This window comes from Anas platyrhynchos, chromosome 2, assembly GCF_047663525.1.
Source record: "Anas platyrhynchos isolate ZD024472 breed Pekin duck chromosome 2, IASCAAS_PekinDuck_T2T, whole genome shotgun sequence".
Lineage (NCBI taxonomy): Eukaryota > Metazoa > Chordata > Aves > Anseriformes > Anatidae > Anas > Anas platyrhynchos.
Genome location: NC_092588.1, coordinates 107717847 through 107743162, shown reverse-complemented (window position 1 = coordinate 107743162; position 25316 = coordinate 107717847). Strand labels below are relative to the sequence as shown.

The 25316-nt window shown below is 43.6% G+C and overlaps 1 long non-coding RNA gene and 1 other non-coding gene across 7 annotated transcripts in view; both read right to left on the bottom strand.

Annotated features, from left to right (window-relative positions):
- Window positions 1-25316, bottom strand: part of LOC110353471 (uncharacterized) — a 73411-nt gene that overhangs the window by 13638 nt on the left and 34457 nt on the right. For 2 of the 6 annotated variants that reach the window (XR_011806872.1, XR_011806868.1), the window contains exons 1-5: window positions 16320-17868; window positions 12691-12794; window positions 5335-5425; window positions 4666-4805; window positions 290-4138 (exon numbers count right to left, since the gene is read on the bottom strand). This is a non-coding gene — a long non-coding RNA (uncharacterized lncRNA). Of the gene's footprint in view, window positions 1-289; window positions 4139-4665; window positions 4806-5334; window positions 5426-12690; window positions 12795-14931; window positions 15447-16319; window positions 17869-19319; window positions 19528-19656; window positions 19718-19871; window positions 20226-25316 lie in introns of those variants that run through there. The other 4 variants (XR_011806869.1, XR_011806873.1, XR_011806871.1 and 1 more) reach the window with 4 other exon arrangements.
- On the bottom strand, window positions 21586-21675 carry TRNAY-GUA (transfer RNA tyrosine (anticodon GUA)). The gene is given in 2 exon segments: window positions 21586-21621; window positions 21639-21675. It is a non-coding gene; the product is annotated as a tRNA-Tyr (tRNA).

Here is a 25316-nt window from a genome sequence, read left to right as displayed (position 1 = left end):
GGGGCACGGTTAGACATGGTGTAAAGCTGCTGCAGCCCAACTAAGCCTCTTAAATCCTATCCTGAAGGTTAAGTTGGTCCAGCATAAGAGTGCAGGAGAATTCATATGTGTAGAAACAACTCTTATGGTTTAAAAAGGACCAGCTCCTCCCTACCTTGATCAAAATCAAAAAACATTTCACACCATTGTAATCAAATTGAAAAAAAAAAATACAGTCAGGTTATGGACAGAAACAAACAAGTTACCACAAAACAACTCGTGAAATCTCCCCACAAAGGTGTAAACTTACAGCACGCCATCTATTCTGCAGTTGTGTCTGCTATGCAGGCTTTCACCCCAGTAGACATTAGGTAGCTTTTCTTTCAACTGTCTTTCACCTCTCTAGGGGAAAACAGACACACAAGCTGCCTAAAGAATCTAAAAAAAAAAACACCAATCACGTTATCTTTAACCATCACAAGAAACAGACAGCCATGAAAAAGTAAGCTATGCCTGGATGCTTTTCATCAACTACTTCATCTTAACATTCCTTAATATTCTGTAGGAAGTATCCAATCCTGACATGAAAAGACTTTGTGAAGATTTTGAGAAAGGTAGAAAGTCCATTTCAAGCTTTCCAAGAGGAGGGGAGGCTTTAAACATTTGGACAGTTTCTCATTCAGTGCTCTTTGGTTCTTAAAACTGCCAAGACCCTGTTAAACGAAAAGTGCTCTGTATATGGACCACTCACACTTAAGCCAAACATAAGACTAGATTCAACTGAAAAGGTCCCCTACAAAGATGTTTGCACTTGCTGAGCTAAAATCAGCTTTTAACTAAGTTAAACTGTAAAGATATACAGTTGAACTCTCGGTGCAAGTATGTTGTGGGAGCCCTATGGCACTATTCACACTAAAGAAATTAGGATGAGGCTGTTAAGACCCACTCCCACTCACGGCTGGGGCACCATAGATAGAAAACCTCCATTCAGCACCTCCTCCTGCACATAAGCATTCACAGATATTAATAGCAGAAATAATTCATTGCATACCCCAATGAAGCATTTCAAAGTGTATTGTCATTTAAGAACAAGCCCCCTGTGACAAGCAAGGTAAATAATGACGAGACAAAAACTTGAGCAGATGATGCTGTTGAAGATCGTATTGTCGTTGTACAAGCAACTGAAGATACCACATCATACCTGCTTGGGGCTGGGACGTTCTCCACCGTATGTTTGCGAAGTCCCCTGGACAATGGGACCCTAAGCTGCTTGCCACCTCTAGACACCGGTACAATGTGGATATTTAACAACAAGAGCTGCAGGCCCAGTGCACACAGTACTTACTCGTCAACGTCCTGTATGCTGAAGAATATTTTCTGTGCTAATTGGCAAGGATGGCTGTTAATCCACCATAGAATAGCTCCCTTACAAACCTCAGCAAAATCCACTTAGCTTTGAGTCAGGCATACTTCAGAAAGTATTTGTGCTCTTTCCCTTTGGATTGAGAGAGACAGAGTGAGCAGGGGTGAGACAAATACTGGAAGTGCAATGGGGCTTTAGTAAAACTTCAGAAATCTATTAAGAATGGGAAAGAAGCCACAGGCTCTGCGCTAAGGAGAAAAACTGTTTGTCACAGAGCAGCAGTTTTGAGCTGCTCGGCTCTGAAAACAAGGTTCTGCTAATTAAAACCTTGATACAGCACGTCATTTAAGTTTATTTAAATATGTACTTAAAGATAAACGCAAAGCATTCTGCTCAAACATTTTGAGGAATATGATCCTTGAGCAAGATTAACAAGTCTTTAATAACACTTGTGTTATGAAATGTCATTATAATCAAGCAGTAAATCAATAGTACAGTAGCATATGCTCAGATCACAGGGGCTGTATTCTGAGGAACAAAAGAAAGGCCAGCTTCCCCGTCTTTTATGGCAGTGATACATGTTATGTGTACCTACACCTTCCACGTGATGCCACTTCTGGTACCTGCAGTCATCCGTGAGGCCATCTGTCTGCATTGCAAGGGGTGGATGGAAAGGGACAGCGATGCTTCCCTGTGACTCACACAACCCTCAGAGCAGGCTAAAGGCAGGGCTCACCAGCACTGAATGGCTCCTACCCCAGCAGGCTCTCTTGTTCTGTTTTATGGCTCCCCTCAGACTCTTTGCGCTCCCAAGGGTCTGGCCTCATGGCCAGGCTACACAGTACTCAGAGCAAGAAGCAGAGATGGCTTTCTGCTGGTTTAGAGCCACAAGGGAAGAGCTGTGGCTGGTGAAGGGGTGAAGGCACTACCATGGTCAGAGTGCAGAAATACGGCAGCAGAGCAGAGCTTCAGTGGCCTCCACTGAAGCTGTCAAGGATACGCCCCGGTGAGTGAGATAATGCATGTGTTCCCCTGCCTGGCCCAGGCTGAATTAGCACATCTGGGGCCCACATTTACCCCTGCTTTGGAGCACCTTTGCCATTAACACTAAAAACATATCCTGGAGGACACAAGGGCTTGAGATGAAGGAGGTGAGAGGGGAAATAAGACACCTGCCTCCCCCTTCACCTTGCTCCTCCCGCCTCCCACATGGCTCCGGAACACTTTGTGACTTGAATGCTGTCAATCTCCTCACGGAAGGAATATATTTATAGAAACCCCATCCCTGCGTCTGAACACTTTTATGATACCAGATGTCGGAGGACACGAAGTCGATGAAATAAAGCATAGGGGTCAAAATTATCTGCTGCCAGCAGTGAGATTTACAGTTTCTCCGACGACCGTGGAGCAATGCCAGTTTACTCTGGCAGAGAACCGGGGCTGGCAAGTGGGTACCGATGTAAATAGTTAGGCTGTGCACACTGCTCACACAAGACGACGTTTGTCCTTTGCAGGAGAGATGTTACTAGGAAGGGTTAATGCCTCCTCTTTGAAATATGGCGTGGCAGCTGCAGATGACATCAGATTTTCTGCCATACTGGTTTCTATCAACATACACAACACATCCAGGGAAGTCCAAGCACTGCCTGAGACTGCAATGAGACCGACAGTCAGGAGTATCACAATAGATTATATCATTTCGGGAGTTCATGTGGTTGTGTTTAAAAACAGGGCTATCTTCAGTCTCTTAGGAGAGCAACACGGGGATGGATCTAAGCACTAAGAGTTCAGGCACCTCTTTGGTGATCAAACCACAAAAAACGTGGATCTCAGGTACACACGTGAAACTCACCTGCAACTGAAGCCAGCAGCCCAGGAAGATGCCAGGGTGCATAGCCGAAGGATCTGTATTGTTGTATTTTGGCAGTACACAGCAAAGCTGAGGAGAAGTGGGTTAATTAAAATTCATATGTCATTTCCATTTCCTCTGCATGTCTACAAGACTGTTTATTCTCACCATCTGAAAGAGATTCTCACCATCTGAAAGAGATATTAATTGCTGCTCTTGGTTGGTGAGAATAAACACTACAAGAGATCAAGTTCCCTAGTGAAGCCTTCTCAGTTTTGCTTTTAAAACGCAATGGAACAGCTTGAAAGGGCTGCTCTTATCTGCACGGCAATTGGCTTAAGATGCAAGCCTAGGGTGAAGTCCATTATCATTTGTCCACTGGCATTTTGCTGATGAGCACCAGAGCAGCAGTTGTTGCCTGTTTCCATCAGCCACAGTCCAACACAGTAAGAGTATTTTGGCCATAGATTAGGCTTAGGTGATTTGCTTCAAATAATCCCCTTTCTTCATTACCGTGGCTCCTGGAGTGATCAGGAATCTGTAGGCACCTGAAATAGGACCTTTCACACAAGCTGGAGAGACACGTTATGGAAATGAAGCATGTGTTTGCTCATCGGTATTTCAGCACTGACACCACATCGATGCTGAGATGAGGTCTAACAAATTTTGTGTTCCTGCACTGCCCAGGGTGCATCTTGGAGACTGCTTATCTTCTGTGAGCATAAGACCCTGTATTCAAACAGAGCATGCAATTTGGTGGTGATTTCTTCTGCTGTAGCTGAGAGCATGGTAATGTGTGTAGATAGCACAGTTGGTGAAAGACAAGAGCTGCACGGTACTCATGACTGGTTTGGCTGAAGCATCACTTTCCTTGTGGTCATAGGTGTGTCTTTAGGTGTGCCAGCTTGCCTGCCAACGCAGATGTCTTCACCTCCAGAAACATGAGGCTAGCAAAAAAATGGACAGGATCTGAAACGAGGTGTGTTCTGCTGGCTGTTGGGCCCCAGCCCAACTTACAGCAACATTGCTCCATGTGCGTTTCATCAAGGCCCAGGTGGAAATGGTAGGGTTGGAGTGCGCAACAATACACCCACGGATCTTGCTGATACTATGCAGAGGGCTGGTCCACAGCACCATGAGCCACCCCAAGAAAAAATGTGATTGAACTGAACCCTCCTGCCCACTGCAGCAAAAATTAATGCCTGTGGTGAAGTGAGAGGCGGTAGAGTGAAAGACACTTCTAGGTAGCTTCGACCAACCAAGGGAAGTAATCTGTGTGGGCTACTGCTACTCCAGCAGACAACAGGGGAGAGGCTACATACAACACACAAAACCAGTAGGCATCCACAGCATATGCTGCTGCCATTTCCCAGTCAAAAACAGCTGGGGAGAAATTTTAGAAGGATGCAATATTCATAGCTTGCTTCATTTCACAAGAATCTGGAAATGAGCATCAATATTACTAAATACCTACCAGCAGGCAAAGAGAGAGGTTGGCCACCCCTTAAGCAACAGAATAAAGGTCAGCAAGGCACGAGAAACAGGGCTGCTCTGCTTCTGTAGTTGGGCAAGGAAGCTCCAACCAGCGGACAGCTTTGGATGGTCTCAGAGCTCCTGCAAAAGCCACGTAATAATTAGGATTTTACCAGGGCTATAGACCAGGGTCACAGTATTTTCAAAAATCAAACATATACTACAGAAATGTTGAAAGAAGTGCACTAAAAACAACAGCAACAACAAATCATCTGCTTTGAAATTCTGGCTGACACCTATAAATATAAAAATTCAAAAGTTGGTTGTACAGTATTTGTTAGCCTCTTGAGTTATATACATGGTGTAGATTAGCTGGATTTCAACTAAGCAGAAAGAAGAGGAATTACCGTGGTATACTTCAAGATAAAATTCTAGAAAAGGGACACTCATTATAAGTAATGAATTTCTAAGAAGAGACAGTCTGAGAATACTTCTCAGTTAACAATGTCTTTTTTTATCTCAGCGAGTTATTTACCTGAACACTTTAGTTCTCAAGAGATTTGGAGTGATGCAAAAATCCACCTCTCTTGCAGCATCTGTTTACAAAAGCTGTACCTGCTGCAGAGCCGTCACCACAAAGAGAATTTGGCTTCAATGCTAATTTGCTCACCAAGTGTCACTTGAGACAACATCTAGACGTGAAGTAATGGATAGCAATCTTCATAAACATATCCAGGCCAAATTCTTCAGTAACATAAAGGCTGTGAAAGCAGATGAGAAAACATGTAAAAGCTAAAGTATTGTCATCCTTCAGGCATTTCTGGGCAAGTTGAGACATACACAGATGGAGCAGACAGTGGGGAGCAATGTGAAGGCCACAGACCCCTCTTGCACATGTTCTCTTCCTTTGTTGCTTCCCACTCCCATCCCCAAGACCTTCCCCCTTTGCATTCTTTGGTGGGTCCTACATTACGTTCATTCCGTGTACAGCCCAAATGCTGCACTGCTGCCTTACAACTCACCCCTATTTTCTTGCTTATACCACCTTCTCACTACTAAAAAAATATCAGGCTGCCTCAATGGGTTGGAGGTTGGAGGGAAAATAGTATTTTGTACCCACTGCTGGCCCACAAGAAGGCAACGGGATTTTAGCTACTGACTTTAAGACAGCAGGAACAGACCCTTACTGAGAAATAAAAAGAGGCTGTTCATTAGTTTGGACACATCTCTCTGTTACACTACCATATCAATTTGCTGCAATACCCTTGGATCTAGTTCTAATACAAACACATACAACAGCTCTATCAAATCCAAATAATGACAACTTTAAAAAAAAAAAAAAAAGGAATAAATCTTTAGGCTTTTGAGTAGAGGAGAGTGATTCACTGATCAATGCACTGACCCTCTTTCGAAATGCAAGGGTCTCTGTGGAAACACATCATGTGGGCTTGACTTTTGTCCAAAAAGTTCTGACTATGAAATGACACATTGAGAATATATATTTATCCCTACATCTTCACAACAGCACATGCAGCTGCCATTATTGGTAGTGCAGGAATCAGATACTAAATCCTATCCATCACTTTGAAAATGTCACTCTTTAACACCAGCCCAACAGCTCCAATGCATCGCCTTCCCTGGAAATGCTCCAGCCATTGTACAAACAGATATTTTGAACATCTACTTCTGAAACTTTTCCCTTCACCTCAAGGGCAGACTGGTCTTTATTTATTGTTATGCATAGAGCATCACAGATTTTTGTGCTGCTTTTTTTTTTTTAAGTATAATGTCTTTGCTCCCAGAAATGATCACACTCAGAGCTGTCTCAGTCCACAAAGAAGGTGATGAGTGCCTGTAAGCCAGAAAAGAAGTGGTGTTTCCAGAACATCTTTCCAATAAGTTTCCCAGTTGATGAGCACAGTTACTTGCGTGTCTGTGAGGCACACCACAACAACATCATATATTTTCCTCCTTGACCAGTGACACATTTGTGGTAGCCCCCAGATGTCTGCAGACACCAGTCCTATGCCCACCCGAGCAAAATTACATGCATGGCAAAACTCTGGAAAAGAGAACCAGGAACAAGGTTCAATATCAGTCAGAGAGGTGCAGCACCAAATAAAAGGTGGGATCCATGGGAATGAGAAAGACTACAGCCGTGCAGGAGCTGCTGGGGCGTTCCTATTACACATGCATCCTGAGAGCTTGTCCATGCTTTTGTTTTTAATTAGCATTTGTTAACATATGGAGACATTTACCCAGAATGAAGGTTGGTGGAGAGGTTACCAGAAACAGCCTCTCTCTCCCTTTCCCCCATCCCCTTCCCAGTGGGGCAAAGGGGGCCAGCTCTCCAGCTGGTATAAATCTGCGGTGCTCCGCTGATTTACACCAGCTGAGCATCTGGCTTCAAGACATTTCCGATCGTATATAAAAAGAACAGCAATGTGGTGTGCTGCTTATAAATCTCTCTCGTGAGCCAAGGCTGTGGTCCTCACCTGTGTCCTGCTTGGCTATGTCACCCCGTGGTGTCCCTTGCCATCTCCTGAGGCATTGGTGGACACCACCAGGCCTGCTCCTGGCCGCTGTCACCTGGGGGAAATGGACACGGGACAGCCACCACCCAGCTGCTCTGACAAAATGGAGGCAGGAGCGAGGAGGGGAAATGCCTGCCTGCTCCCTCCCCAGCCTTGCGGGGAGGATTAGCTGGCCAGTGTTCATAAAGAGCCCTGAAGGGGTCAAGTGTGGGAGCGATTGATGTCAGCATCGCGGCACCAGGTCTAACAGCTGACCCAGGGTTGCTTGTAATCTCTCTTAATAACAGAGCAAATGGCACCCCCTGCCCGGCCTTCGGTTTGGGAGGGCAAAGCTCGGCCCTGTGCTGACACCCACTTTGGCACAGGAGGCATCACCCAGTCCTCACACAGGTCCTGGGGAGGGATGGCATCCCCCAGTGAAGACCACCACTTCCAGACCCTGCTTGCTCAGCTTTCAAGCCACCTTCATACACGAGGATGCCTTTCCTCCTGAACCCGATGGGACTGGGGCAGGAGCAGCCAGGCCTGCACCTTGCCAGGTCCTCTCCTCCTCCTGCAGCTGAAGGCCATGCTTTCAAAGCCCATATCCAACTCACGCCTGTGCTCCTTGTCACTGTGTACCATTTCCTATGGGCAAGAGGCAGGAAGATGACTTTGCTTTCGCACAGGCCATATTCAGGCCTGCACACTTTTCCCACTTTTGTCCTGGGTTTTGGTTTGTTGTTTTGCTTCATTTTGCTTTCAGAAAAAGTGACTCCTTTTACAGCAATGCAAAAACTTTCTCCAAAATTGCCAGATTAGTCAGGCTTTGTAAGTTGAATTTCTTTTCCTGCCTGTCCTTTGTTAGGAAAACCTCAAATTATACAAACATATTCCATTTATGTATAAAGCCATATTATTTTCAAAGGTGGCTTCAGTGAGAACAAAATTAAAATAGAACTTGGTAGTATAGGCATTTTTCTGCGTTGTGACACCATGTTTTGCCGATCCTTTTGCATTTCCATGATGAACACAACTAATCCATGACAATGTCAGATCACCCACATGGCAGCAGCTGCTGCCCCTGGGGGGAGGCACAGATGATGAAGAGGAAGCACCTCGCGTGAGAGCAGCAGTAACTCAATTTGCTTGTCCTCGGCAGAAGTGGCTGGTGCCACAGATGCCAATGGGGCCAAGAGATCACCCCAGTGCCTGGGTGACAGGCCTTGGCATGGACTCGGCATGAAGCTGGGGAGGGAGGCCAGCCTGAGCTGCCAGCCACCTCGTTTCCCCCAAAAGAGCCAAAGCAGCTTCATGCTGATCTCAGCTAGCCGGAGGGATGCAGCTGAGTGAAGGGGTGATGAGCAATCCAGGGAAAGGCTCAGCTGGCATGAACTTCTGCAAAAAAGTTCAAAAAAGACCAGAAAGCCAAGGTATTGCCCTCCCTCACCACTTTATCCTCTCTGTTTTCTTCCTCCCACCCCAGAAAGGTGGCAAGGCAGCTGGCTTTAAAGCAGGCAATGGTACAGGCTCAGCCCTGCACCTTCGGAGGTCACGGGGAGTTTTGCCACTGGCTTCAATAGATGGAGAATCGGGGTCACGGTTTGGTGCTTAAGCGGCCCCTCTGGAATCACAGCCCGAGACTGCAATTAGTGCTGATTTATTCTGGGTGACTACAGTTCAACACAGACCAGTACTGGTCTGGCTGCCACAATTCATCCTTGAGATTTGCCAGTAAAGGCAGCAATTCTTTTGATCTTCCTAATAGAGAAAATTGGAGAGCATACAATTAGCCTTTTTTTTTTCCTCCCTGCCATTTGGATATGATGACAAGTAGTCTGACGGGGAGCTCTGTGCCCTCAGCAGCATGTGCCTCAAATCCTGCTGGCCACGTAACGCCAAAGGATTTAAACTCTCCTGACTCCACTCCTGAGCACGTCAAACACGTGTTAGTGGAAAGCGCTTGAAATGAGAGTGAGGGCATTCCCCAGGGCAGGGAGGATGGAGTCCTAGAGGAGCTCACGGTGCTGTTTGATTGCAAAGCAGCTTGCTTTACATAGCTCACTCAGTTTGGTCTAGTAGGGATTGAGCCGTGACCCAAATCCCCAGTTCACAGCAGGGTGAGGGAGGAGTGCAAATCTGTCCTCCCAGCTGCTTTGACATGGGGCTGCTTATTCACTGCTCCTCCAGAGCAACTCAGAGAAGTGCAACGACTGAGCTACACAACGCTGGGCAAGTGGAGCAGCAAGTGGTTAGCAGGGTATAAAGCAAAAAATAGAGCATTTCTTCGGTTATGGGAAGTAAGAGATTTACAGGATGTATCTCCTCCTGTACAAAGGATCCACCAAGGCTGTGGTCATTTATCCATGCTCTTTGCACAGTTGTTGTCCTTGAAGGTGTTTTTTAAGCGCCATTAAGTGTTCTTTCAATCTGTGGACAAGATGTAATTAAATGCGATGGTTGTTCCAATGACAGTTCTTTTAGCCAGAAAGCAGTGAGCAATCAAAACCCCTTGCTGAAGGAGACAGATGGGAGCAGAAGTTGCCACCCAAAGCAGTGGGTTGAACAGCCAGGCTTGTACAGAAGCTGAGCCACAGGAGCAGAGTGGGGGTTCCTAGAGAAAACTCCCTGCGAATTAGTCCTGTCCTCCTGCCCCCCAGTACGGTCATGATTATTTAAAAAAAAGGGGAATACCAACCATTACATCTGTACAAACACGCAACAGGAAACCAAATTGTAAAGACACCAGGAATCAGGACCAGACCCTTAGTTTTGTTTGTTCAGATATCAACATCCACTGAACAAAGCCCCCATCACTGGCTGTAATTGGTAGGGCAGTAAACATCCCCAGGGCAATGTGGGAGGTGAATAGGGCAAGGTGTTTGGAGAGCAGAACTTGATTCTCTGGGATCCCCTACTGTTTCAGGAACAATTTGTGAACTTGTGGGAGCAGGGCATTGCTAAATTAGTCTGGGGAAGAGAAGGGTCGTGCAAATATGGCCTGGTCATCTCAATTCACTCTGGCATTTCACTTGATGTTCATCCTGAAGTTCAAGCCAGGAAGCAGCTGAGGAATCCATTCAGCTATAAGCTCTTCTCTTTCCTCCCAAAAATATTAAATAACCAGAATTTCACTTGCAACCAGAAGTGCCTGCTGTTCCTTGTGAGCTGTGCAGAGCAAGACATCCTTTTCCCACCACCAATGACAAAGGAGTTGTTTGTTTGTCTGTTTGCTTTAATGATTAAGCATTTATCCTACGGGGATTTTCTTCTTTGGAGGTTAGGATAATGGAATAGACCGGTTGTTTTGTTTGTGTTTTGTTGTTTTTTTTTTTTAACAATTCACCTGATGTGGTTCTAATGTTCACACATCAGCTCAGTTCTTGAATCTCAGGCAGTGGTTAAACATCATATAAGACACCATCCTATAACACATCTGCATACGGTGCATCATTAGCACTTAGCACACATTTATTCAGAAGAAACAAGCCCTTGCAAACTCTGAATATCCCAGCTTCAAAAAATCTGGTAGAGTCTCTTTTAAAAATCTCCATCAGGAGATTTCCCTCAGTGCTCTGAGAGCCTTCAAATCATTCACAAATTAACAAGCATAGCGTATTAACGAACTGAATAGCTTAAGATGTGCATGTGGTCTTGCCCTCCACAGGGCTGGGGGCAAACTGTGCCTTTTTGCATAAAACCATATAGGAAAGGAAAAGACAGAAAAAAAAATACAAAAAGAGTAAGGCTGCAGGGAATTCAGCAGCACAATGTCCTCCAGTGGTCTTCCACTGTCACAGACAGCCTAAAACTAAGGCGAGAATTATATTTTGTCTTTAGTGATCCAAACAGAGGAAAATCTGTCTCTTCTGCACTCTGTATGTCTCTGTAGTGTATCAAGTGTTGCCATGAAACACAGCAATAAGATTAATAATAACAATATATATTTGTTGCTACAAATACAGTCTTTTGCATCAAGACCTCGAGGAAGTTAATCACTTCGGTAAATATTTAAGAACATGCTGAAGCCAATGGGATTTAGGTGCTTTCCCTCACTGGGCCCTCGATATGTAAATATTAGCTTCTATTTGATTTGTTCCCAAAATCAAGAAAGCAGTGGATAAGTGAATGCAGGACTGTTATTTGCCATATCCAGCAACACTACAAGCAGGGCCACTCCTTGGAACTAGAAACAGTTCAAAACTTTTCAGAAAAACTACTTTTTTACATGGCTGGTAATGATTTTCTGGAATCCGTTCCTGCCTTGTCTTCTTTACTGCCCCTCGTGGGAGAGAAGCAATGTTGCTTACCTGTTAATCTGTCTCAAACCCCAGCTATCAACATTCCCCAAACTAGGGAAACTCACACAACAAAGGGGAGATGTATGTTACTGGACAGAAATGTGAAAAAGGGAGTCGCTTTAGGAAAAATAGAAAAGATACCGAAAGATAGATATAACATTTATCTCCCCCTCTCCTTTTTTTTTTTTTTTTTTTTTTCTTTTGGGGGGGGGGAAGGAGGTAATGGGACAACGAACACACTAAAAATAACAACAACAACAAACCCTGAAACCAGTTTGCTCTAGTTATGATAATCCAGGCATAACATTTATATGAGAACATAAAATACAGCACACAGCTGTAAGTAAAACAATATGTGTGTTCCTGAATAAGGGGAAAATAGCTTGCCAATAAGGATATATTTTGAGCAAATGAAAGATGACCTGAAATTGACTCTGGAGTAACAACTCGATTACTTATAAAAATAGGAGGTAGGGGAAAAGAAAAAGGGAGAGGAAACAGTGGTTGAGAAGAGCTTATGCTATGTGGTATTTGATGTATTTACTTTGAAAAGTTTCCTTTTGATGAATAATAAAAACAATGCCGTAACAACCACCTTCATGCCAAAAAATAAGATTGGCTAGGGATTTTACAACTGATGTGGCTCTACTCACCCAGATTCTCTGTGTCAGAAGGCCACGTTTAAGCTCTAATGGTGCAATTGGACCAAAAGACACTGAATAAAGAATTACTCTGCAGGCAAAAGGAGAAATGAGCATGTGGCACGGTTCCTTGCAGGAGCCTTACCAGGTCTCCAGCCTGCAAATTGTTTCCATGCTGGTGTGCAGAGCAACACACTAGTGTGTCTTGGAAGAGACCCAGCATGCTCACCAGCTAATGCATTTATTTCTTTTAATATATAAGGTGAGATCAGTGTTCATAAAGTACAAGATGGGCAGCCTCGCTGGCTGAAACACTCTGCTGCCACCAGTGAGTGAGTCATTTACCCCCAGGCTCTGGGTTTTCCATACACGAGGCAGAGCTGTGAGGTGTAAGGCAAAGGTGGAGATGGGGGACAACACAATCCCATGCCAGGTTGCTGCTCAGAAAGCCTGGTCTGTATGCCTGCAAGGAGTGTTATGGTGCAGGGCCCTGGCAAATGCTGTGGGAGAACGGTATGCACATTTCCCTGAATATACCCAAGAAATGAATGCCTCGACTGCTCTTACCCACCTCATCACTCAGGGACATCAGTGCTAAGGAGCCTCTGCAGCTCCCTGGAGTCCCGTCTTCCTGTCGGTGCTGCATGCAATGGCTTTTGCCAGACTAGAACTAGTCTGAAATGAGAAAAAGAGGGAGAATCAACTCCTTTTACACCAGTATCAAACTTTTCTACAGTTACCTTTTGTGTGTTTCTTTCAACCTGCATTTGTGATCTTACTTCACCTCTTTGAAGTAAACACCACACTTATCCTTGTCTCTCTTCCCCTCTCCCGTGTAGTGGAACTTTTCCCTCCGCTGCTTCTCTTGTCTTCTGAATCTCTGCCCATCTCTCTCCCTCTCCTTCTAAGCCATTTCCTTATTTTTAAATATCAGCCTAAAAGCTGTGCTCTCTAATCTCTGAAGAATGCAGTATTAAGATCAATTGCAATGCACTTCTGCCTAGCTCAAAAGCTGAGGGGCTTCCTTGAAAAATATCTCAGACGATTGCTTTTATAGTGATGAGAGAGCAAAGTTCATGCCTTGTCCTGTTTTCCAGCTAATCTGATCTCACATGAAAGCTCTCCATGATACACAAAGAAATATTTACTATATGAATTTAAGCAACGTTTCCCGCTCTGCAAAAACAAAGTTGGTGTTTGAGCTAGGCTTTCTGTCCCATGGGTTTCTGATATACAGTGCTTTTAATGGCATCCTGACAGGTTTCTTCTTCACTTTCTCAGCTGGACCTGTTCACAGAAAATAGGAGGACCGAGATTTATGGATTTAAAGCAGCATTTTGTTGCTTTACATGACTAACTCAACAAAGGTCAAGCAGCGAGAAGCAAAGAATGGAGCAGCAAGTACAGATGCAACACAGAGAAGTGAGCCCGATAAATTTTTCCCTTGGAAACACTAGATAGAGGATTGCTTTTCCTTGGAGAACAAGAGTTTGAAACTGAGATGTCGCCACCATTACTGGGATGACTAAAATGTCGAGTGCAACTACTTCATCTTTAATACAGATCTCTGTCCACGGAGAGCAAAACCTTCAGAAAGCAATAAGCCAGCAGAAAGGCACAGTTATTAATCTGGGATATTTTATCTCTTTTCTCTGGATACATCTATTAGCTGTGCATGTGACTCTTTAAAAAAAGCCCTTTCCTATGTCCTCTTCTTACGTCCCCCTCCTTTGTTCTTTTATTGGTTTAAGCTGTAACTTACCGGGTCAAGAAAATCATTCCCATTTTTATTACAAGTCTCTATAAATAATAAGCCATACATATGTTAGGAGGAAGAACTAGAAATAATTATTTGCCAAAGTCTTTCTTTCCTATCAAAGAAAGGGCAGCCATCATTTGCGTGTGCGTTTTAATAAAATGGGTATTGTCATGTGCACTGAGCAAAGAAACGCCTCATCAGAAAAAAAAAGCAAATGGGAAGAAATCTGTTGGCACCTTGACTTAAACGAAGCCATATTTTAGAGGGCTTTTCACTACTTGTTACTGGGGTGGGGGGGAGAGGGGTTCCTAGCCATATTCATTCTCAAATCACAGATGATCCCTTATCACTCGACTTGACATTAGGCTTTTTTATTCTATTTTATAGGAGGATATGGTCTTTTTTTATATAATTCATTCCAGAAGCCTACCTGCACTCCATTTGTGAGGGAAGATGATGAGAAAAATACCTCTTCATGCAGCTACAACGAAACTGCTTTATCTATAGCACTAAACAGCAAACCAGCTCAGATGCAGAGCTGGGTTTTCTTTCCTCATCCCACAGGTTCAGCAGAGCATCTCACGGGTAAGGTCTGGGTACTGAGAAGCACTCAGAGGACAGTTGCCACCAGGGGAAGCACGGATGGGTCACTGCAGGCTCTGCCCACTGGTGCAAGCTCACTCTGTATGGGGTTGCAGGGAAGAGTTGTGCTGGCTGGCAAACACTGCAGACTCCGGGAGGTTCGAGTGTTCAAGCATGTCACACAAGGGACCCGTGAGCTGAGTCCAAGGGGGAGGACAGAGAATCAAGGAAGGGAGAGGGGAGGGAGGAGCTGGGGAGGAAGATGGGGAAGATGAAGGAGCTGCAATATTGTAAACTCCCTCTGGGGAATCTTAAACCAGGGTGAATGCCAAACTCCGCAATGCCTGTACTGGGATGGGACTGACACACACACAAATCCTTTTTATAACTGCTCTAACACAATACATCTTTCTTCCATGGTTTCATTCTCCATTCTTACAAACACATCCTGCAGTGGCTTTTCTTTCTCACCAGCTCTTTGGCATTCCTGTTCAAACATCCCCTTCACTGATATCTCTTCGCCTTTTCTTCCAACAACACTGATAAGGATCCACCCGGTTTATGCATTACTTCAATCCTCAAGCCCACAGCCAGCACTCTTCCTGAGTCGGCACCTGTTTAAACCACGAACTTTAACGAGGTTTGCTGCTCAGGTGGTAAATCTTTCCCTATTCTGCCCACCAGCCACCCTGGGGTATGCAGCCCAATGGTAACTGCAGAGTTATGTCCAAGTAGATCTTTGTCTTTCTGAGAGTAAGTCTCTGCCCTCCCGCCTGCTGCTATGCATCACATTTATTAAGCTTCCGAGCACCGTTCAGGTAAGCGAGTTTCTGTGCAGAACCACACAGCGTGTTGCTTCAGCATTGCTCCACTGCCTTTTTATTTTTTTATTTTTGTTAAATACACCACTTTCCGACACACACATTGTTGCTACGTTGTGACAAGCTTTTAACTAGCAAGGAAGAAGCTTTCACAATCGCCTTTCTGAAAAGGCTCCAATTTATTTCTCATAAAGATCCTTGGGATAAAAAGCAGATTAATGTTCAGAAGAAAGTTAAATGAAAAATTGAGGCTGCTCAGAGGGAGATGTTAAAGGCTGACTGGCACAAAAGGGTACTTTCTGGCAAACTTCTCGAAGCACTAAAAGAAAAGGGTCAGGAGTCATCTGCTTAAGTAATGATCTCCAAGGCAAAAATATTGGCTGGCCAATCCCATAGCTACAATGGACTATTATATGTATGTTCTATAGGCTGAATGCATCAATTATACTCATCATGTGGCTTCTTGAACATGCTTAACTTGCTATTTCCTTTTATTCGATGTGATAGCACATAAATTAATACAAAGGCATACATGAGAGCATTTTATACCTTCTCTCCTCTGTTTTAAATTTTGAGGGTCAGTGGTTTCATAATGAATAATTTAAAGGGGAAAACTTCCAGAACCGAGGGGGGTGGCAGGGTACGTCTGTGTCTGTGAGAGAAGTTCTGTCCACTAAACACACTTACACAGGATGAGAAACAGCTTTGCCAATCAATACAGCATCATAATTCCTCTCCTAACAGGAAATGAGGACTCAGTACAATACTGCAGTTTTAACTTTAATGCAATTTAAAAGGAAAAAAATCCAACACCAGATGCTCATCAGAAGACTATTAGATGTTATTACTATATGCTATTTCCCCGAGGAACTCTCACGGTTAAAAATCAACAATAAGCAGCAGCATATACCTTTTTATAGTGAGCCCCTTCAGCTGTAGTTCAGTTCAGAGGTCTGACAGGTCAAAAGACTCATCACAAGTTTGATTATTTCTCAATAGGCAAGCTGAGATGAGGATAATTGCTATGTTTTCACAAACCTTCTCACCGCAGAGGCCCTCTTGCTCTCCTTCCTTCAGGCTGATGTAACATGGCTCAAACACAGCTTTGTGTCCTGTTTCTCTGCTGTCCTTTCCTAGACACGTTTGTGGTTTCATTTCTCATGAAGGACCAAACACCAGATCATCCACATGCAAGTTACCTCCTGCAGAAAACCACCAGCACGCCACAGCCAGTAGGTATCTGTCTGGATATCAAGGATATTCTGCATATCCAAGGAGGAGATCATTTAGGCTGCAAAGCCACTGCAAACTGAAATCAAGGGAAAGCTACTTGACGGTTTCTTGGAGGTTAAGTCAATGATTTACCAAAAGTGAGGAACTCCAGAAGTGAGGAAGGGTGGTCAGAGTACAGAGCTCTTGGAGTCCCTAAAGGCTCAGGTGACTTTTCTTGCTCTACTGCAGCCTTTTAGGGCCCATCACTCAACAGCAGCAGTCTTAAGGACTAGCAACGTTACATGAAACAGGGACAATGGTACCTCTGTACCACATAGCCACAGGGACACGAGGCATTCAAAACACAGTGATCTTAGAAGAGCCTTACATGGACATTAAAAATTATTAGATTTCCTTTTAAGCTCCATGTACTCCAAAAAGAGCAATATGGAGCAAAATTTAAGAGCAAGAAGAGCAACACAACAATTCAGTTCTGAGTTAGAAGACAGCCTTAATTCACAAATACAGATCTCAGGCCTCTGTAAGATCTGCGGGATTTAAGCAGCAGTCATACTTCATCAGTTCACATTTCTTTTCCTCAGCCTTCAAATAAACATGAAACATACTGACCCAGGAACCTGGCCTCCCGTAATCGGAGGGTAGTGCACTGCAAGACAAGGAAACATTGAAACTTGTTGAGGTTTGAAGAAGAAGGAGCCAGGACTCTCAGCATCCCTGCCCTAGGTATAGAAGGGCAGAACAAAGACACCCTTCTCAGGAGCTGGAAACAGCACTACACATCTAGCTAACAAAGTAGATAGGAGGAAGAGTTTTGTGGTGTTGAAGAAACATCCAACAAGGCTTTCTCTGAGGAGGCTGGTGTTCAAATAGCACCAGCTTAATTTTCACAGCAGACATCTCTAAGCAGTCGGCTAAGTAACCTAAATGCTGCAGTGAGAGTGCTGAGAATCTTCTAGGAAATTAAGCCAAACAGCTACAGCACCACATCACTATGGAGTAATTGAACACTTTGATATGATAATTGATTATCATGCATTGATTAAAGCAGGCAAGAGAGCATACACTCTCCAGATGACTTTCAAATTACAAAGCCACAAGCTTCAAAGCTTATTTGGATTCACACAACAAAATACACTTTGTTATTTACAATGAAAAAAAAAAAAAAAAAGTATCCTCGTAAATGCAGCAAGAATTTTAAAACAATGAGTGGTAAAATGGCACAACTTGAAATAAGGAACTAATCAATGCTATCAAAATGGCTTCAATCTGTCCTGAGGACTCTAATCATTTCCAGATGATAACATGGGACTGATTGGATGTCTCCGGCAGCAGTTCTTATCAAGGCCTGATTATAACAACTACAATAGGAAGAAGAAAAATTGGTTGGTACAGGGTGGTTAAGCAGGCCTGAGGAAATGTGCAAACAGTTGTTCAGTTCGGCGTAAATCTACCTGATCTGGTGCATGCAAGGAAAAGCAGCACCTGCTTTTGGTCATTTCCAGCCATGCTTAGATGCCTTTCATAAATTCAGCCTAGCACACGCTGAAGGAGTTTTACTTCACGGTAAGAGCAAACCAATCTGCAACCACCTGCAATTTCAACAAACCAGCAAATCATTACCAAAGCATCTTAACTTGCTTCTTCGTTTTAGATGCCTTTTCAAGCTCTTCTTAATTACAAATGATTTTAACTGCCATGATTCCACCTCTAGAGCTGTAAGGGAACTACGCAGTTATTACTACTTATTTGCATTATTACTCCAGACAGCAATCAAGACTGTGTTTTCCCTGGCATCGTTAAAAACTTTGCCAAGATATGATCCTGCTCAAAGAGCTTTATCTAAATCTGCGTGACCAGAGCCAACAGGTGGCCGCAACAGAGCAACCAACAGCAGCAGAAAAAAAAAAATCACAGAGCTCAAAGGAAAGCCGTGGGTTCAGGACAAAGTCAGGCCTTTAGTCCTGTAACTACAGCACTACATTTTGGGGCTGAAACCTGATGCCAGAACATGCAGCTCATATCACTCAAAAACTGGAAGCTAACCAGCTTTTCTGAAGAGTTTCTGTAAGGTTAACCACATTTCCTTAGGCAGGCCCTGCATTGCTCAGTTGTTCATGTTATGTCAGAGGAACGGTTCCCTGCAATATGGCTTCGAAGGAACAAGGTAAAATCAGGTGTCTAGAGCCAGGCTGGGACTGATTTGTATGGGAAAATCAAAACAAAGCTCAGGATATACAAAGTCATCCAAAGCAAATACAATTGAGAACTAAGAAAGGCAAAAGCACAAATATTTTGCAGTGTGTTTAAGCTGACTGCACTTGGGCTGACCACACAGAATGCTGCTTGTAAGTTAGGGGGTAGGTTAAAAATTTGCTTTGGCACGAGAGGTGAGACAAAAAGAGGAAAAAAACTTTTTTTTATTTGAAAAGGAAGGAATATTCCACTCATGAGAAACATTAATGTGTCTAATAAGAACTTACTGCTGGTGGCTTAGTGTGTCCCTAGCCAGTTACCTCTTTGTTTCAGAGGTTTGGTCCATGGAGTGCCACTCCTCAGACAAAGAAACAGTGACCTTCACGATGTCTGATGAGCCAGAGAAGTTTGGCTGTGAGAGGAAGCTTTTTCAGGGTGAAAGAGAAGGTTGACACTCTTAAGGACAGAAAACAGTATAATCTTTAAGTACATGTACTCCCTATCTTCACTATCTGAAGTTTAACTCATACATGCCAGAAAAGTATGAGAACTTTACTTAAATCCACGTTTCTGGCTTGATTGTTGTGTTCAACGGAACCTTTATAAAATTACCTTGTGCAGATGTGACTGCAGAGAAAGACACAGTCTCCAGTGTCATCACCGTGTCAGCATGGGGCAATCCTGGTAGTGGCAACAGCATGACACCAAACAGCCAGGGGATAACAGAGGCTAACCACGTCAGGTGGTGTTCTCCACCAGGACCCAGTTGCCTACTGGTGTGCAGTGATGGGAAGGAGAATCCATGCTGCAGCAGCTTGCCCTATTCAACCAAAGGAAGAATATGCCTTGTGTTGAGAACCTACCAAAACGTTCTCCCTCCACACTTGTTTTAGTCACGTCTTCTGAAATATTACGTGAGCAAGGATCTGCATATAAACAAGATAAATACCTCAGTCAGTCCTTTCAGCAGTCACTGTGTCCCAGTCTCAGGGAACATGTAAGCCCCTTCTCTGAAAATAGAACAAAATCCAGCATACAGGGACTTACTTCTCACAATTATTGGCGTATTTTTAATCAAAAGCATCACACGCATTGCAGCAATTAAGTGCATGAGTCACGGATTGCGCTCATTTAGAACGGCTCCCACTTCATGTTATTGCTCACCGGGACCACAAAAGGTGCGTGGCAAGGAGGAAAACTGTCCCAGGAGCCATGGGACAGATTTGTAGGCCAGGCTGTTTGCAAATGCACCTGAGTTGTCACCCAGGCTCACACCCTTCTCCTCCTCCTCCCCTCTCTAATGGGACTGCCAGATTCCCACCTGAGATGCCGCTGTTGTGCCGCCTCCTCCCTGGGAGTGTAGGCAGCACTGTAAAGGAGGCTGCTTCCCTTTCCCACCCTTGTCTTTACAACCCCATCCTGCTGTGGGAGTACCTATGGAGCAATAAACGCAAAGCCTGTCCCACAGGGCCTGAAGAGCCTGTTGTGCTGTTCAGGGGAGATGCAAACCTGCCTCCCCCGTGTCCTGTGCTGAAAACCCATTATGGTTATGAGGTTATAAGTGTGTATTGCTATGCAGGCTGAAGAGGAATTAATGCAGCTGGATTTAGAAGGACAAAGAATCTGATGTTCTCCTATGATCAATGGTCATTGATCCAATGTTAATTAGTAAAAAAAAAAAAAAAAAAAAAAAAAGCACATATACTTATAAAATACTGGAATTACATATAATCCCCTGATTATTCATTCTACCTTAGTATTGGTTCCTTGATGCATTTGACCCCACTTCTAGCAAATATTTCTTATTAAAAATCCTAAGTATATTTAAAACACAATGAAAGGTAAGCAAAGATGCCATCTCCTTCTGTCTTTGTTTGTCTTAGCACTGTGCTTTGCATGAGGAGATGCTTTGCATGAGAAGCTTTGCATGAGCTTTGGGATTTCAATCCCTACTGTTGTCTCATCTAATGTAAACATCTGAAAATGTATAATCTTTTCTTTAATAAAGCTTCTTACAGACCTCTCAGAGTTGATTGTGTCTTGTGAAAGTGAGTTCCATGAGTCAGTTTCCTGTGTGAAACAAAATTTTCTTTACATATTCTCAGTGTCCTGTTTTCTATTCTCAGAAAGTTTCTCATTTTGGTTTCTGTATGAATGAGTTCTTAGAATGCCTTGTTAACCTTGTCTATGGGTTTCTTTCATATGCGTCTTTCTTACCCATTTCCTTTGTCACCAGACACAAACTTTATAATTCTTCACTGAAATGAGCAGTGCATGGGAATTATACAGCTCCAAGTGGTGTACCTGGTGGTATTCACAAATCTCTCACAAGGCCATGGATAACAGCAGCATGTAGTGACTGTCACAGACAAATACCTGGACCTGAATGACTGTGGAGTACCTGTCAACAAGAAAACATTTTTTTCACCATCTCTCTTATTCTACTCCTCTTCAAAACCCTCAGTACCTGGACCTCCTCCTGTTTTCCACGCCCAGCTCAGCTACAAGAGGCTCTGCCAGCTCCACAGTGCAGGTCTGTTCCAGCTGACAAGGGGCTGTGGAAGGTGTTGAGCCCCTGCAGAAAGAAGCCCAGTCAATGTGCATCAGCAAATTAGCTAGACATGTGGCAAAGGTCAACACACCATTGCTGTAAGAATCAGACAGAGTCAACAAGGCAGGTAGGAAAAATGAAATCTTTGAAAGTGGTAGAGGAACAAAGTAGAGCAAATTTCTTATGGGGCCTGGAGTGGCATATGGATGGAAAGGGCAGTTTTGCAAAGTTGTAAATTCCAGAAATAACTGAAAGACAACAAATAAAAATAATAATAATAATAAATAATAAAAATAAATAATATTTTAAAAAAATCTCCAAAACCTTTCCTTCGAGCCGGAATTGAACCAGCGACCTAAGGATTTCTTTCTACAGACAGCCTACAGTCCTCCGCTCTACCAGCTGAGCTATCGAAGGAAGATGAAGAAAGAGTGCCAAGAATGAGTCAAGACTACATCAACAATAGCCTTAGGCTCTAATGGACCTCCATATGCATTGCTTCTCGCAACAGCAAAACAGTATCAGAAAAAAGGGCACAAGGCTGGATTTCCCTGCACAATTGGAGTTTGGTTACAAAACTGCCAGGTTTCTGCCAAATAGTTCGCAGCTCTTGTAAGGCTGTTGCTAGTGGTAGCATTAAGGTTGGAACTCCTGTGATGACCCATATGAAATCTGCCTACTGCTTGACGAAGTAATTTGCCTACTCTTCTGTGATCTCGCCACATTTCCTAAACTGAGCTAGGAGAACAGAGAGAACTCCCCTCCACACAATTCCCCACAACAGTTCTCCAGCCAAATCCTATAACAAGTTAGCCAAAAGAAAATAAAAATCAGTTAACGTGCTCCCTGACAGCTTCCGGGGTGAATGCAGAGGAATGAAGGAATAAGATGTAAAGCAAGATAGGATAGAATAGGATGTAAAGACACTAAGGTTTTAATTCAAATCCCACCAGCTCCCACAGCCCACATGAGACCTCTCATACACAGATGAGCTGCAGCGTCTGGTGTTACTGCCCCAGTGGGATACCCAGCCCCTGGGCCTGGGAGGTTTGAGCCTTTGTGAATCATCTGAGTGCTGCAGCTCACAGCGATGGCAAGCAAAAGCAAACTTCCCTCTTTTTGAACCGCAGTGATTCACAAGCATCTCAGCTGTCTGAAAAGCAGGGTGGGGTAGAAAGCTGTGAGCAGACACTCTGTTTGCTGAATGCCACCCTACTTGTGATGGAAGCATGTGTAGCCGTGTTACCTCGGTGTCCTGACAGCATACCCCTCCTTAACGTATGCTTACCTCCTCTTCTCTTTGTTATACAGCCCCAGGCACTGGTCTGTTTTAGCAAGTGTGTAGCCACAGGCTGAGGGAAGTAACTTTTGCCCCATGTTGACCATTTGTCAGCCTGTTTTGGAATCTCCATTTGTGGAGATATTTAACACTTGATTGGACGCACTTTGAAGTCATACCCTGTCTGGACCAAGAAGTTGGACCAGACGCTCTCCAGAGGTCTTTACCAACCTCATTTACGTGGTGTGGATCACCCCTTCACCACATACTCAAAAGTGACTTCACAGAGCAGAAGAACTCACAGCAAAACCATCATCATGTACTTCTCTGTGCGGTAAATACAGCTTTTTGCCTCACAATCACACTCTTCTCCCCACCTCACCCCCCACCTTTTATTTATTTTCGTACTAACAAACATCTTAGGCCTCCCTTACACAGATCTTTATAGAAATTAAATAAATTAACTCCCTGATTATGTTTATGGGAACACAGGAAGGGCAGGAAATATTTGCCTTACATGTGAGGTGCTGCGGTGGCTTCTCAGAGGCCTCATCCTGGAACCTGCCATTTACCAGGACATTCACACACACAAACAAATATCAGGTCATCTCATGATGTGAAGAAAAATATGGACAGAAACAGAACTGCTGGATGCCAGCAGGGCAATATCTGATCTCTCGGGGGTCAGATGGCCTTGGTGAGAGGAGGTCTGGGAGATACCCATATGCGAGAATGCAAGGCTAATCTTGTGCTGGAGAAAGAATGGCACAACAGATAACACACACAACCGTGGATCAGCAAGCTCCTAAATCAGAGCAGATAGTGTGGCCCCAGGGCTTTAATCTTTTCCAGTCTCCGGACCACACAGCATTTTCCAGGGGCACTTCAGGCTCCCTTCATGCAAATTTAAGCCTATTGTCATGAGCCTGCCTTATCTGAGTTACCTTTCACATACCCCTTAAAAATAATTCACCAGTCCCACCCATGCACTCAAAAGACCCCCAAAATGAAAATCACGGCTCTATTCAGTTTAACTTATTGGCACTGTCATCTAATCCAGTGGTAGGGCACCAAACACAGACTTTGGGGGAAGTATCACCATTTCTTTGCTGACAAAAGTTGTTACTGGGTAAGATAACCCTAAACCACTTGTTCTTTCCTATAAGAAATCAGTGGCAGTTAAGTCAAGACAATAATTCAAATGGAATCAGATAAAAAGTGGATGCTGTTACTATCTATGCATGAACAAATGGGATGAAGAAACCACAGTGTTGCCTTGACAATAAAAAGCACTGGAGTTCTCTTTTTTTTCTGGAACTTGCTAGCTGTGGTACATGGGTGATTTGTGAGAGATAGGCTCCTAAACTACAAGTGTACCCCCCAGGGCAGCTTTTCAAAGTAGATATTCATAGGAAAAAAAAGAATTAATTTTTCCTTCTCTCTTTTTTTTTTTTTTTTTTTTTTTTTTTTTTGAACTTGGTAGGCTTTGAATGCTTAACAGAATTAGATTCTGGCATGGAGATCATGAAAGATCTCTGATTATTCCGATTCTTTTAACTGATTAAATGAAGATACCAAGCTCTGAGAGTCATGTGAGCAGAGCCCTGAGCTATATAAAGGGAACAGCTCACCTGTTTCATGTTGTGTAGAATAAGATGAAAGGAAAGGATGTAGCTTGAAAGCAGGATGGAGAACAGCCAGAGGTAAAGCTCCTAATAGCTGGACTGTACAATTAGACTTGGTAATACTATGTGTTTTGTTAAGCTTCAATTAGCATATGATGGTCTCCGGTGTTTTGGATGCATAGACTGACTTTCTAACATGGCTTTTAATGGCTTAAAGATGGTTTTCTCCAATTGAAAGTTTTAAAAATCTCGTTGATTCTGAGAGACTTTGAGGGCTGTTTTCTCCTATTTTAAGGCAGAAAGAAATACATGCCTTAAATATGAGCATTAGATGTGAATTGAAATGAATTTGTGAAGTCTTTATGTTCACTTTAATTCTACCTGGTCTGTGATACAAGCCACCAGTCAATTGCTGTGGTTTCTGCACTGCCAACTACTGATGAATTTAGGATATCTCAATATGACAGCCTTGTGTGACACCTCTGCAGCAGAGGAGGAGGTTTTAAGTACTGCTACTCACAGCAACTTGAATAAAGAGTCTGAAGCATCAGTGAAGCAATCATCTCTGTCCACCTACCTGTTGAAATTCAAGATAGAAATCTCTTTGGGTCACACTAAGACTTTGTACTTAAAGGCTGAATAGCAGCTGGCATAACAGACCCCCAGCCCTGCCTGGTGCCCCCAGGCTCTGTTGTGATGTAAATAATATGTACAACTCTTTGGGCCAGCTTCAGAGATAACTCTAATAATATCTCAGTGTGCGTGAATGCCAAGGGGCAGGAAGGTGGGAATGCAGAAGGAAAGGAACTGATGGGGGTTTCATACAAAGGCAGTTTGATTGCACTAGCAGTGTGGGCTGCATTTCAGGAAATGCAGAGTTTATAGGCCAAAACTTACGTTATTTGTCGTGCTCAGAGAACTCACTTAGCACTTCTGGTGCTACACTGCTATCAGTAATAGACATTCAGAGGTAAGTATCTTCCAGGTATTCAAAATCTGAGCTTATACTTGCTTATATATGCTTGTACTTATATATGTATATAGCTTAATTTTTCTATGTAATAACCTTTTAAGTCTGGGGTGGACTTTAATGCAAAAATATTTCCTTTACAGCTAAATTATATTAGTTCAGTACTTTTCATATGTATGACCAG